Source organism: Aotus nancymaae, unplaced genomic scaffold (genome assembly GCF_030222135.1).
Source record: "Aotus nancymaae isolate 86718 unplaced genomic scaffold, 86718_ANA_hifiasm-v0.15.2.pri h1tg000014l, whole genome shotgun sequence".
Taxonomy (NCBI): domain Eukaryota; kingdom Metazoa; phylum Chordata; class Mammalia; order Primates; family Aotidae; genus Aotus; species Aotus nancymaae.
In genome coordinates this window covers 124,833,972-124,845,354 of record NW_026988425.1, presented here as the reverse complement: position 1 = coordinate 124,845,354, position 11,383 = coordinate 124,833,972, and positions in this window count along the sequence as shown.

The window sequence follows — 11,383 nt, the reverse complement described above, 5'->3', positions numbered from 1 at the left end:
ATCTTCCAAAAATCCTTGAAAAAAAATTTTATCTGTATATAAAATTCTTATTTGATAGTTGTTTATATTCAGTCGTTTTGAAGATATTATTCCACAATGTTCTGACAATTGCTTTTGCAAACTCTATGACGATTCTCTGTCATTCCCAGGTAGCTACTTTGTCTTTTCTCTTCAGAAGCTTTTAGGACCTTTTTTTTTTCATCTTCAGGTTCACTAAGACATGCCTTGGTATGTTTGTTTTTATATATCTTTCTTGATACTCCTAGTCAATTTTCATTTGAAAGCTCCCATACCTTACAAAATATCTGAATTCTCTCTTCTAAAATTGCTTTTCCACCATTTCCTTTGGTCTCTTATTCTGAAATCCCAACCAAATTTATGTTGCAAACTTTCATTGTTCCTTGGCTTTCTAAACACTATCCTTTCATTAACTTTTGTTTATCTCTGACGCTGATGTTAGTGGTGGGTGTGTGGACTGTATTTCCCTGTTTGCATGGGATAGTTTGGTCCCTTGATGTTGTCCCTGTGAAGTTACTGTGCCCTTTTCACTTTCAAGAATTTCCCTGTTTAGAAGGTCCTCACTATGATCTATGATCCTCTCTTTTAACTTTTAGTTCATTAATCTTCTAAAATATATTCATTCTATCAATTGAGGTTTATAAATGGCATTGTCTATGTGTTTTCACTTTTATTATTTTTAATTGTTTGAGTCCACTTAATCTTATTTCATTTCCATCTGTTTTGTTTTTAGATTGCCAATTTTCTGGTCCTTAGCCAAGGGAAGCAGGTTTTGTTGAGACTTTTTTTTTGTCTGTACCTGTTGGCAGTGTCTGGAATATGCAAGGCAGAAAGAAATCCCAGGGGCTCACTGCTGAGTTATTCTTCTGTCCTGAGGTCCCTAGCCAGTCTGTCTTTTGCTCTCTCCCCTTCAGCATCTGATGTTTGTCTTCTGTATAATGTTGAGGGCTTAGCTGGAGGAATAGGGAGAAGTCTGTCATTCCATTTGGTTCCAGAACTAGTTGCCCCTGCTGCCTGTTTTTATGATGATGTTATTTTCATTCTTTTCTTCAGCTAAAATATGCTTTATTTAATGGCATTTTGTGGGAAGAGGCTTGACTTTCTCAGCATAAGAATTCCTTTGGTGTTTGGGAACTTTATTTTGCATGCCTCTCTCCTTCTTATTCCACTATGGTTAACAACTTTGCAACTGACAATATCTACCTCCTTAAAGCCTCAGTCCAAAACCACATTTTGTCTTATTGAGTCCAATATGTGTGTCTCTGTGAACTTGGGGGCATTGCATATGCCATCACCAGGTCAGCAGAGGCCAGGCCGAGGTCAAGGTTCAGGGATCCCCATTGGAGTCCACACATCCTAGCTGTCCCAGGGAATAGCAGCTTCTCCCCGCCTTCCATGAGTCCGAGGCTGTGGGGCAGGAGGTCATTTTAAGCACTGAGATGGCTCCCATCCCATTTTTCCTGAGAGCCAGAGGCTTCCATCAGCTCTGTAGCTTCTGCTTTTCTAGATTTCTCAGCCACAGATATGCTTTTCCTGTTTTACAGCCTGGTTACGCATTTTTTAAGGTTTTATTCCCATGCATATTTTATCTATGTGATTAAAGAAGAGGGAGTCTTCAGTACATGCTCTTTCAATGCTGCTTTGACTTGAAGTTGAGATTCCACATTTAGCCCATCAAATAAGGAAAGGTGAAGAAATCTGATAAAGGACAAAGTCTGAGGGGCCTAAGAAAAACTACACTCACATGCACAGTTGTTAGGAGAGGAATTGAGAATATATATGAAAATTTGAATTTACATCCTATTTAATACAATAATGTTATAAATTATCCTACAGAATACAGTAATATATACATTTAAGATATATGTTAAAATATTTATTACAGTATTGTTTACATTAACAAAATAACAACACATTTCCTAAAGCCCATTGATGTGGTTTGAATGTGAGTACCCTTCAAATCCCATATTGAAAGGTAATCCCCAGTGTTGGAGGTGGTGCCCAGGGAGAGGTGTTTGTATCCTGGGGGCATATCCCTCATGGCTTGGTGCTGTCTTCATAATAGTGAGTGAATTCTTGTAGGATCTGGTTGTTTAAAAAGAGTGTAGCATCTCCCCTCCCTCTCTTGCTGCTGCTTTTGCCGTGTGAAACACCAGCTCCCCCTTTGCTTTTAGCCATGACTGTAAGCTTCCTGAGGCCTCACTGGAAGCCAAGAAGATGCCAGCACCAGACTTCCTGTACAGCCTGCAGAACTGTGAGCCAAATAAACCTCTTTTCTCCATAAGTTATCCAGCTTCAGGTATTTCTTTATAGCAATGCATAAATGGCCTAATGCACCCATCATTAAGAGACAAATAAACAAAGAATGGCATATCCATGAACTAGAATGCTATGCAGCCTTAAAAGAAGGGCATAAATATGTGCACACAATAAGGAATACACCCAAAAAGCACATACTAACAAAGTTTATGGAACATATAATATTATCTCATTTGGGTAAAATAGATAGTTCTTTTTTGGGTGGGGGGGGTGTAAAATAGCTCTAAAAGCCAGTTAAATAACTATTGGCAGTCATTAATTGTAGTGATTGGAAATGAAGTAAGTGGTACTTTTACCTTTGTACCCTTTCAAACTGTTTGCAGCTTTATTAACATATCCTTAATTGAGCTGATATATTAAAAACTAGCCCTTATTGATGGTGGGAATGTAAAATGGCACAGGTACTCTAGAAAATAGTTTGGCAACTTCTTACAAAAGTAAATGTATGATTAGTACAGATACAGCACTTGCACTCCTGGGCATTTATACCAGACTAATGAAAACTCATGTTCACACAAAAACCTGTGCATACATATTCATAGCTATTTTACTTTTAATAGCCCCAAACTGGAAACAACCCAAGCATCCATCAATGGGAAAATGGTTAAATATAACTGCAATATATCACTACAGTGGATGACTACTTTGCAATGAAAAAGAATGACATTGATGAACACAAAACAGCTTGGACAGATCTCAAGGGAATTATGCTGAGTTTAAGAAAAAACAATCCTAAAAGACTACAGATTGTATAATTCCACTTATATTACATCCTTTAAATGTCAAAATAATAGAAATGGAGAACAGATTAGCATGTGCCAAGGGTTAGGGATGGAGGCTGTTGGTGGATAGGTGGGTTTGGCTGTAAAAGGACAGTGTTGGGGAGCCTTGTGATGAATGGAACTGTCCTGTATCTTGATTGTGGTGGAGGATTCCTAACTTATGCATGCGATAGAATTGCACAGAACTAAATACACACACACACATACACACACACACACACACATACACACACACACAAACACACACACAAATGGGTACCTGCATGTAAAACTGGGGTAATACATACTTTCAGGATGTTACTATTGGGAGAAATTGAACAAAGGATACACAGGATATCTCTATATTATTTCTTAAAATCACATATGAATCTAAAATCATGCCAAAATTTTTAAAGTGCAATGAAAAAAACCAGTCTTTAAGAGTGTGATTTTCTTCTCCATACAGATTGCATGAATTTCTTTGTTGGATTTTTCTAAATATTTTAGAGATTTTGTTTCTATTGTAAATTGAATCTTATTGTCTATTACATTTTCTAAATAGTGATTACTGGTATTGAGGGATGCCATTCATTTTTGTATGCTTGTCTTGGATCTGGAAATGTCTCTAGATTGTCTTGGTGGTTCTTACAGCTTGTCTGTTGAGTCTCTTTTTCTAAGAGTTTTTAATACAAATAGTATTTAACTTTAAAGATGTTTGTAAGAATGCTTTGAGAAAAAGAAAACCATGTGAGTTTCTTCTTTATCTCCACTCATGTAAAAAATTACACTGGTAGAGTTTTCTGATAATGAAATAATCTGATATTGAATCATTTCTGATGGCATTCTTGCTTTCCTGGTATAAATGCTTCACAATCATTTTGTTTCATTAATTTAAAAATACACTCGGGTTTAATTAGCTTACTCCACTATTCCATTTCTGATTTCTGAGAGTATGTTCACCCATGAAATCGGTCTGTCATTTTCTTTGCTTGTAATTTACTTGCTCTGTTTTGGTACCAAGGTTATGATCTGACTTCATTAAATGAGTTTGGAAGCTTATCTTCAAGTTCTGTTTTCCATAACAGATTATTTAGAATATGGGCTACATCTTCTTTAAGAGTTTGGTAGAATTTGCCCATGTAATACTGTCTGGGTTGGCAGCTTCTGGGCAAGGAAAAAATTGATCACCATTTAAATATTTTTATTTGTTATTGGTCTTTATAATTTGTTATTGGTTTTTTTTCTTTTGGTACTAGATTTGGTATTTTAAGTTTTTTCATAAAATTTTTTACTTCATCTAGTTTTTTTAACTTGTATAATAGTTGGACATATCTAGAGGTACATGTGACATTTTGATACCTGTATAAAATGTGTAATGATCAAATCAGGGCAATCGGTACACCCATTACCCCAACCATTTATCTTTTTTGTGCATGGAATATTATAAATCTTTTAGCTATTTTGAAATATGCAATAAATTATTGTTAACTATAATTTTTCTACTATACTGTCAAATACTGGAACTCATTTCATCTATCTAACTGTATCTTTGTATCCATTAAGAATTTTATATTTAGTCCTCTATAGCTATTCATAAAATTCTTGTCAAAAATGTTTAAATCAAATTGTTTTTCAAATGTATGTCAAATAAATGCTTCACTCGCTAAGAAGAGTAAATATACTAGTACTTCGAAATCATTAATAATATCCCATTTTTTCCCCAGATACTCTTCAAATGGAATTCTTAATCTGGTTTACTTGTGCTCTTGTGGCTGAAATGTCTGATTGTCATCCTAGAGTTTTCTCTTTCATCATCCTGGGGATTCTTCTTTTCTTGTTTTCTGAAATGTTTTTGGTCCCACAATTACCTCTTTCTTCTATTATTGTCATATTTTAGTATAGCAAATACTTCTAAGAGTGCACAAGAATCAGCAGTCACACGCTTTGAGACATGACTATCTGAAGGTATCTTCACTGTGTCTCCATATGAGATTGACTGTTACACAGAAGTCTGGATTGGAAATATTTTTTCTTTAGTAGGTAGGTCAAGGCATTGTTTATTGTCTGAGGTCATTTCCATGAGTCACCTTTTTTATTCGTCTTTTTAAAATCCATAATGTTGCCCCTTCCCCTCATATTCTGAAATACCACAGTGGTTAGTTTCATGCAATTCCCCGTCCTACACTGTGTCAGGTGTTCGGTGGGACCTTTCAATCTGGAGACTGCCCTGAGAGTCTGAGAAACTTTCTAGGATCATTTCATTGTCATTTTTCTTCCTTTTTATTTGTCCTTGCTTTTCAGAACTGTAATTATTTGGATATCGACCCTTCCAGAAGGATTCTTTTCCCTTATACTTTGTTTATTGTTTTGCTCTGACTTTCTGAGAGAACAATTCCACTCTATCTTCTCGCCCTTCAATCAAGTATTTCGTTTTTCCCATAACATTTTTTTATTTCCAAGAATTTTTTTTCTGTATGCTTTTTAAAAGCATCCTGCTTTATTCCTTGGCCTCACTCCCCATAGGCACTTAGCTTTCTGTGGACTTCATTTGTAACATCAAGAGATGTTACAAACTTTTAAAAGTGTGAAAGTAAACTCATGGAGCTTCTCACTTTTAAAAGTTTGTAACATCTCTTATGTCATCTTGTTTGCTTTGTCCTTTTCTACTGATGCTTTCTTTTTTCTCTTTATTCTGATGTCAGTGAAAATTTAAATACAAGTTTAATCTGCCAGGTTTAAAAGAAGTTTCTTATAATTAAAAAATCTAGCACATTTATGTCAATCTCCTTCATTGATATTCCATTTACTTGCATTTTAATTTTTTGGCACAACTTTGCCAGATAGCAGTCTACATAATAATCTTTTTAATAACCAGGTTTTATTTTTATAATAATCTTCTTTAAGGAAAATCGAAACAATGGCTCTAGAAGTTTATAAATCACTAAACAAATTCTGAAAATAAAGCACAAGTTGGGGTTATCCTACCTTAAAATAACACATAGTACAAAACTATTTTAATAAAAAACAATGTGCTTCTAGAACAGGAGCAATAGAGTAGCCTGGGCAGTGCAGGCAGAGCCACATGTGTATTCGGGGATATAGTGTATGATGGCGGTTGCATTACCATTCACAAGGATGTGTTTATTACTGTGTAAATGGTGCTGCATAAATAGACTGAGTACCCACTGAGAGAAATAAAACTGGATTACACGTGAACAAAAGATAGTATTGAATAAGTTAAAATTCTGTAAAGAAAGTAAATCTGCTAAGCTAACAGGCAGAGATGCAGGATACCTTTGTGAACTCAGGTGGAGAAGTCCTCCTTAACTAAGATCCAAGAATCACACACACTAAAAGGAAGGACAGATGGACTTCACTTATTCAGAATTTATCCCTGTGTAGCCACGAAAAAGTCAACATACAGATAACAGATAGAAGTCTACTCTTTTAAGTATCTAAGACACACAAAGTGCTTCTGCAACAATCCAATAGAAAAAAAAAATGGACCAGGGTCATGAGAAAGCTCTTCAGATGGAAAACCAGACAGAATACCTGCTAACTGGAAGAATGTATGTATGCTTTACCTCACTAATTATCTGAGACATGCAACTCAAAAAATCATATTGCCATACTGACATGAGAGTGGCAAAATTAGAAAATTTGATCATGTTAAATGCTAGTGAGGATGTGGAGAAATGGAAACCTTTGTTTACTTTGGAAATTGAAAACTAGTGAAGCCATTCTGGAAGGCAATCATTAAAAATTATTTATGTATATGCCATCTAACCTGGGAATTCTCCTCCAGGGTGTATCCCACAAAGAAAATCTCAGTGGTAAGCACAGATAGACCACTACAAAGTTATGCATTCAGCCTTGGTTATGAGAGCAAAGAGCTGGGACTAATCTGAAAACCTTCCTTACAGAAATAGGTAAGGATGTGTATTGCACTGCTTAGATCTCAACAGCAGTCCACATAAGGAATTAGATTTACATATATCCACATATGTGCGACTAATCAACCATGCATTATTTGCATTAATCACATATATACATAACCACTCTATATCATACATATATTTAAGTGAATGTATAAAAATGGTTTGAAAGATTCTCTTTAGATAGAATGTATGCATATCGTGAAAGACAGGATGGGAAGTGGAATGGGAAAAGGAATGATGGATTAAAAGGAAAATTAATAACTAACAGAAAAGGAAGGAAGGAAAGGAAGAAGGAAGGAAGAAAGGAAGGAAAGAAGGAAAAGAAAGGAGGGAAGGAAAGAAGAAAAAGGGAACTTTGTTCAGACTGATGGTCAGTGTGCCATAAACTGGGGAATATAGTCTAGTTAATTTTTTTCATCTGTAATTTTTTTTGAGACAGAGTCTTGCTCTGCTGCCCAGGCTGGAGTGCAGTGGTGCAATCTTGGCTCACTGCAACCTCTGCCTCCTAGGTTCAAGTGATTCTCCTGTCTCAGCCTCCCAACTACCTGGGATTACAGGTGCATGCCACCATATCTGGCTAATTTTTGTAATTTTTTTAGTAAAGATGAGCTTTCACCACGTTGGCCAGGCTGATCTCAAACTCCTGACCTCGGGTGATCTGCCCGCCTCAGTCTCCCAAATTGCCGAGATTACAGGCGTGAGCCACTGCACCCAGCCCATCTGTAATTTACAAAACAAAACCAGTTATAAATTGGATGCTAGTGACTGAAAAAGTCATCTCTGGAGAAATTCACAGCCCAGTTGGAGAGTTGGATAATACAGCTACAGAGATGACCATTATTCTCAGGACGACAGTAATCTTGCCACCCAACAGAACATTACTATATAATATGACAGAAAATCTATCAGAGAAAAACAAGACTGTGACCTTTTAGTGATCTTCCAGGGAAAAGCATTTTTCTTTATTCCATTAGCACTGAGATTGATGATCTGGGGTTAAAGTAGATCTCAAATCATGTGCTTGAATTACATAAGAGACTTGAGCTTGATGGAGGGCTGCGGGGTGCCCACATCCAACCAGCTTGCGTTCCATCCAAAGCAGAACTGATAGTTGACTGAAGACCCTTGTTGTGCTGTGTCATGATGATTGTGATGGCTGAGGACAAAGAGACAAGAAAATGAAGTGTCTAAGTCTACACTGGAAACCAGTAGTTACGAAGGCCCTGTTGTATGCCAGGTGCTTATGGAGGATATATAAATTAATCTTCATGAAAAACACAACAGGCAAGTATTCTCCTCTAAAATTTTACAGATGAGATCAAGAGAGGTGATGTAAATTGTGCAAGGTCAACTGGTAAAAACAAGCCGAGGTCCAAGCTCAAGTATTTCTGACTCTTTTCAATGTATAGCACCTTACATTCATCTCTAAAAGGCTGAGTTGCATTCTATTATCCACATGGATTCATCCAATGCTGAGATTTTATCATCTTATTAGGCATGTCGATTACAGGGTTTCCCACAGCTGTGCCCACATAGTCCTTTCTAAGAGGACAGCCTCAGGTACTCATGTCATGATCCCCACTCCCAGTTCATAGCTGATAGAACTAGAGTTTGCTGATGGGCTGAAGGTAAGGGGCCAAAGGTGTGGTCTAGAATAGAAAGAGTTTCCCTGGCAGGGTTAGGTCTATCAATTGAGCAAGGTAGGTTCCACCTGTCTGGAAATTGAAGTGAGAAGTTTGGTAGCAATTAGCTCCTTGGTAGGCAAATGGGAGGTGGTGGTTCCACACAGGGAGAAGTGGACGGACAGCAGAGAGTTGAGTGATCTGCCAACAGAACCCTGGAGTGGAGGTCCCAGGACTCCCACTGTGGAGGATATCAATCCCCAGCATTAACACTCAGGATGCCATCCAGCTCGAGTCTCCCTGGTGGCCAGTCTGGACTTCCTGACTTGGATGTGAAGCTTGGTTGCTCAGTTTTCTCTAAGTCCCTATGAAGACTCACCCCATGGGATTCCTGCTTTCCATTTTCTTAAATGAATCCTTAAAATATATTCCCATTTATGTGAGGTGGGGTGAGAAAATCTGTTTCATGAAACCAAAGAGCCCCAAAGAACCATTGCTTTGATTTCTTAACTTTCTAGAAGGTGGCCTCCAATTTTGATCAAGAAGACTTAGTCAAGCATAAGAACATATAGCTAGAGGGAGGGCTTCATGCTTCAATTTTCAATGGCTATGAGCCACAGAAGCTGGGGCAGCCATGTACCCCTCACATGACTTGTGGAGGCAAAGTTGAGAACGTGGTTCTGACTTAGGAATGTCAGTGAATTAGGGCATGGGGGGTGTGTTGGGTAAGGACCAGGAGTGAAAAAGGAATTGTATAATGAGAATGAGAGCCTGTGCTGGGCGGGATGGCATCTCAGGATATATGTGGGGCATGTACTCAGGGATCCCGTAGTTAAGTTAATCATGGTAGTGGTTCCTTTATGAGCACTGGTTAGAAGGATAAAGAGAGGACATCTCAATAAATCCAGTAGGAAAATAATCATAATGTTTTGATTACAAGTGCGTTTCCTGGTATGTGGGATTTTTAGAGCTAAAACCAGGAGAGTACTGAACGAACAAGGATGCTTAGTCAATTCTAGAACTTGCAAGTTACAGAAACCCAACCCTCACTAGTTAAGCAAAAGCAGATGATTTGTTGACTTACAGGGAAGAAAGCCCTAAAATCTAGTTTGCAAAGTTCCATATGGAAAGGATTAAATCGTTCAAGGAGCTCCTGCCTTGACCTTCCAGAAATTTCACCGATCAGCATGAGGAGCTCTTGATAAACATCCATGCCCAGCCTCCTAGAGATTCTAATCCCATTGTTCTGGGTCTGGGATTCAGTGCTTTTTAAAAACCTCCCTTATGTGATTCATATATGAAATCACTGCTTTCCAGGAATAACAGGACAAGCCCATTGTTCTCATATTTTTCTTCCCATTGCAATCATCTGAAGAGCTTTAAAAAATGCCCATGTTGGCATTCCATTCCCCAGAGATTGTGGTTTAACTTGTCTGGATGTGGCCAGGGTTTGGGGAGTTTTTGAGATCAGCAGAGGATTGTAACTTGCATATCCACAAATCTGGGATCCACTCTTAGACCCTTTCCCAGAATAGCCCCAAAATTCAAGCAGGGGAAGAGTAAGGATGTGTGGTACTTTAGTCATCAGATAAATCAACAAAAATCATTTGCAAACCCTGTGAGCTAGCTGAAGGTCTGGTCTTGTTATTCTGCCTAAATGGAGCATGGGTACAGGTGATTAGAAGATTTTGCAGGCAGTTGGAATGGGATCCTGGCCAGACAGAGGCTGACTTTTCCACGATCCTCTCACTCTCTCCATGCTTTCACGACCATCAATCAAGGCTTCTGACAGATGTGCAGTTGAAGTCCTGGCTCTGACACCTGTGAGCTTACTCGATATCAAATCATCCTCAGCTTCAGTTTCCTCAGTTCCAATATGGAGCTAATACCACATATAGTGGAGGACCTATATGAAGTAATGATATGTAGCTAACAGAACAGATTAATACTATTTCTTTCTCACCACTTTGAATATCTGAGTCCTCCCATTACTTCCTTTAGTAATGGAATATGTGTCTGCTATCCTACAGTCGCAATCTGCACATTCTCAGTTTGCATGAACACACTGCTCTAGCATTCCCAGCTACGCCTTTAAGAAATTGTAATTCCATGACTCTTAACTTCTCAGAATTTATGAATTGGCAGCCACAGAATGTTTGAATCAGTGCTGAAGTTTTCAGAGAGAATGACTATGGGATTCTGCACTTTTTATTTTAATATTCTTAAAATGCAAATTGAGGCTTGTGTGCAAACATAATTTTCAAATATCATGATTCAGCAGATCTCAGATTCCATGACTCTGTAGATATTCAAAACCCATAACTTAGTGATTCTCTGATATTATGGCACTGATTTTCTATTTGGGTGATCAATACAGAGAAAACATAAATGTGAACCTATAGCAATTGTGCAAAAGATGTTCATGGTAGAGCCAGTCTTAACTTGTTTGACTGTGGGTGAACAGAGTTGTATCTGGAGCTGCGAGACTCATGTACCTGAGGCTTCTTCAGAGGATTCGGCTCTATAATTCCAGCTCATTGAAGAAATAGCATCTATCAGAACAGCTGAAATTTCAAACTGAGATTAATTTTTGTTTGTCCTTTTTAAGGATAATGAATACTGCTTAGGTAACAATTGGTATAGCCAAGCATTTGCACAGTGAGCACAGAATAAGGATAAGATAATGATGCTTCTCAGATTGACTCAGAAATCTTCAGCTGTAATA